This window comes from Triticum urartu, chromosome 7 (assembly GCF_003073215.2).
Source record: "Triticum urartu cultivar G1812 chromosome 7, Tu2.1, whole genome shotgun sequence".
Classification (NCBI taxonomy): domain Eukaryota; kingdom Viridiplantae; phylum Streptophyta; class Magnoliopsida; order Poales; family Poaceae; genus Triticum; species Triticum urartu.
The window spans coordinates 27,616,775-27,621,086 of record NC_053028.1 but is presented as its reverse complement, the minus strand read 5'-3'; the positions used below and the strand labels follow the sequence as shown (position 1 = coordinate 27,621,086).

The following is a 4,312-nucleotide window of genomic DNA, read 5'->3' as shown; positions in this document are numbered from 1 at the left end:
ATTCAACAAAATTTCCGTGTTTCAAAAACAATTTAAAAAAAGAAAAGAATTTATGCTGGTGTGCGATACATGTTTCGATGGTGGTGTAGACATGAAGGTTAAAACAACAAGTTTGCATGGTTAATGTAATAAATTTGCCCATGGTTAAAGGTTCAACAAGCTCGCAAGCTTAAGACACACACGCACATTAAAACAAAAGCTCTATTATCTCCTCATAAAGAGACTAAATCTCTTGACTGATCACTTCCTCCCAAGTTCCAGTAATGTACGTATCTAGTATATGAGCATTATAAATTCGTAATCTCTCTACTCACTTTGTCTCATGATTGGCGTAACTAAATAGCTGGCTGCTGGTACTAATTGGTGGCTGCTCATGATGTGTTGGCATGTTCTTCACGAGGAGCTCCAGCAGGGCGGAGGGGCAGCCCGTCTTGAGCTGCTCGAAACCGTCAGACGCCATGACGGCCTTCAGGTTATCAGGAGAAGAGAGAAACTGCATACACGCCTCCTTCAGCGCCGGGCAGCCGTGACGCTCGGCCAGCGCCAGGGTAGCGGCCACGGAGCTCGTGTCTATGATCTTGCATAGCGCATCCTCGCAAGCGAGCTTCAGCTTGTCCAGCTCATACCTGTCTGCCGCCACGAGGAGACGTTCTGCCATCATCGTTGCTGCATCAAATTCTGGAGGAGGTGAGTCGGTGTAGATGAGCCTGAGCAGTGCCTTGCACACGTCGGCGTCCATGCCGTCCACGCATAGTTGAGCAATGTTGTCGCCGGTTGACGAGGCGAGGGCGAGATCCGCCTTAAATACGGGGGATCGGGCCTCCAGCACCCACCGGTGCGCTGCGATCGTCTGTCCGTCCTCGCCGAGGTGGATCATCACGTCGGCCGCCTGGTTGTTCCAGATGGCCTCCGAGAGCACGAAGCCGTGCAAGTCGAACGGGGGCGACGCCAACTTGAGCTGCTCCGCCGCGGCAACCTCAGCTGTGTAGTCATCGGTGCGCAGCCCGAGGTCGACGGTGACGTCGCAGAGGACGGACAGGCAGTCGTCCTTCAGATGCTTCTCCCTGTCCAGATCTTCAAGTTTGATGAATTTGTCCCAGCCCCAACCCTGGTTCACAAAGCGGTGTTCTTCTTGGCTTCTACACCAGTACGGCTTACAGGCCTGGTCGAGCACGCTTATCTTGAACTTTGCCGTGGCATCGCCTGTCTTGGCGTGGTTTTCGTGCATGAGAAAGAGGGAGAGATGGCCCTCGGCCTTCTCTGTGTCGCCGTTCGGGTAGCACATGATACGCCAGTCGTGAGTCGTGACCGCCGACGCCGAACGGGCTTGACAGGACGGCGGTGCCATTGGCCGCCTTCTCCCTGACGCGCGTGAACCCATCGACCCTCAAGACATGTGAACCCGTCGCTTGCCTGGCCGCAACGGTGGAGGCGGTGATCTGCCGGCGGCCAGCGCCACGCAGGGCAGACAAGAGCGCGGACGTCGTCATGGCGGCAGGCCAACGGATGGGGACGATCGACTACGTACGGCTTTGCAGATGGTATATATGGTGTGCGGCAAATTAAATCAGCATGCAGCTCGTGTCTAGTAGCTTATATGGCTACTAATTCGATGGTGCTGGTAGATAGATAGACTCTTTTGATAAGAGAACCCACATATTACGACAGACCAGACAAGGTCATGACTTGGGCTACAATTAATTGGCAGACATTTTTTTCTACACGTTCAACAAAGTCTTCACCAGAAAGGATATCGTTTTTGTCTTGAAACACCTGTTTATAATGTGCACGGAAATATTTTATCCCTAGAATATTTTTTTCTTGCGAGGGCTCTAGAATATTGGTTGATCCGAGAAGTGGTTCCTAAATCCTATATCACACATATGGACTGGAATCTCGCATGCTCTCGCTCCATGGGATAGAGGGGTAGGACTGAAATTAAAAATCAAAATTTATACAACCTCCGTCCAGAATTAGCTGTCGCGTTTGGACAGTTAATTCCGAACAGAGGGAGTACAAGCTAAAAAACTATGGGTCTGTTTAGGACACATCTAGATGTGACATAACTATATCACATCTAACCTGATCTTCACTATGTTTGTAGTCTATTTTTTGGTCTCAGTTTTCCCTTTTTTTTCCTTATTGATGTGTATTTGTGAGAGTTTAGATGTGACATCCTTAAAAAACATCTAGATGTGAATTAGTCAAACTGAAAGAGTAAAAATGGTAGTTCATTACTTGACTTGACTTAGTCAGACTCATTGGCCAACCAGTTGAGTTGAGTTTTAATCTGAGCTTATTAACTAAATGTATTTCACAAACCAAGCTAACAAGTTAGTGATCTAAAACGTCTTATATTTGTTTGCAGTGGGAGTACTTGTTAACCTCATTAATTAGATGGGACATGACCTAGGGATCAATGTTGTTGTTGTTGGCTGTTGTTATTTATAGAGTGCACCATATGCGAAAATGCCTCGCCCTTCGTTTTTCACACTGCCAGATTCGTCCCGGTATTTACGCGGGCCGTCCCCTGGTACACGCTTGCGCTAGCCTGTTGGACAGCGCCAGAACGACTCTTGGGCGATGTTCCAGAGTACACTCCAGCAGCACTCTGCACGCGGACTAGTCAGACATGTTTCAAAGTCAGACATGCATGTGGGCCGATGACCACCCCTCACAGGTTAGCGCATAGAATATTAATATAAACAGGCTTTTAAGGCCGTGGAGCCAGTGTGCTGCATATTTTTAGAAAAGGAGCCGGTGTGCTGCACAGAGATTATGTTATCAACCGCATGCTTGGTTAGATCAATTTATTAAACATGTTTAAAAGGCTAACGTTGCTTAGACCAATTTATTAATTGGCCAACAATTGGATTATTTTATATACTAGCAATATAATCCATAGATTTTACGTCAACAAATCATGCTAGCCTGCATAAAAAACTCTTATGGGTATTCTTTACTTTTATCCACGTGTTCCTACCCATCGTAATGAAACTCAAATTTGCTCTGTTAGTTCGGCGCCATATGTTCCAATTTTTTGTCAGAGCTTATCCTCCCAAAAATTAAAGACTGCGAATTTGATTGCCAAATATTGCATTTTTTGGCTATCAACAACAATATTTGTTCATGATTACTTAGGAGTACATTTTGTCATATACTCTCTTCGTTTCATAATATAGTGCATATAGGTTTTTTGAAAAGTCAAATCTCACTACTTTGATATAAAATGCCAAACGTATATTATTAGATTCATCATAAGATATAGTTTCATATTTTATATATTTTATATTGTAGATATAAATAGTTTTCTATACAAACTTGATCAAATTTGGTAAAGTTTGACTTTTTTGAAAAACTTATATGCACTACATTATGAAACGGAGGGAATACTTCATGCAAATCTCTTGGTCGAGGGAGATATGAAGAATCAAGGTTAAAAAATCTCTTACATTATGAAGCCCATAAACTATAATTAATAGTTTACTGGTATTTTAGAGTATTCTAGTTGTTTTTAGATTTTACGCATCTGTTTTATCCGGCCAAATGAACTAACTCAACAGATTTGATTAGTGATGCCCGAACTAATCTGCTAAACATGTAGTATTACCTCTGCAAGATTAACGCAGTGTCACCGGCAGATGCGCACTGTGCAGGCTACAGTGGCAGTGTGTCTTTACCGCGCGTTGCTGTGGGAAATTTTCTCTATCTTCTGGAGATGTATATATAACAAAAAACGAAGGCAATGATCGAATGAAGAAAAAAAAGGCATGACACCAGGCGAGGCATTGCGTGAAAAAGCTTTAGCAATTACTTTCCATGTTGAAGTTAAACTTTCATCAATTAAATGTCATAACTCAAATTTGACAATAGCAGATTGACGGTTCGCATGCAAAATACAGTTACGACATTATGGTTGAGATAATTTCTCGCAGAAAAAATAGGCAACGGAAAAAGTTAAAGCAATTTGAGAGTCGCGCGCTGAAAATTAATGTACACACATAAAATGGGGTTGAAAGTACAATATATTCAATGAAAAGAAACGAAAAGTTGCATAGTTGAACAGTTTCTAAAGTCTCTGTAGCCGGGGATGCATTCTAATATAGGCAAATATCTATTGTGTGTGCCGAAGAGGCATGCTTAGTTGAAGCATCAACTTAGCAGTCAAAGAACCTACATGCAATGTAAGTATATATCAGACAAAAAAGAATTGAAAGCAACTGCGATGGAGATGAGATAAACAATCATTAATAGTAGTGATCCCTTTCCTGAAACAAATTTAACTGTGTCCAAGTATATATCGGATTATCTA

At 43.4% G+C, this 4,312-nt stretch overlaps 1 pseudogene; it reads right to left on the bottom strand.

The window, feature by feature from the left end:
- Positions 1-310: 310 nt before the first annotated feature.
- On the bottom strand, positions 311-1,490 carry LOC125518219 (annotated as a pseudogene).
- Between the last annotated feature and the right edge of the window lie 2,822 nt (positions 1,491-4,312).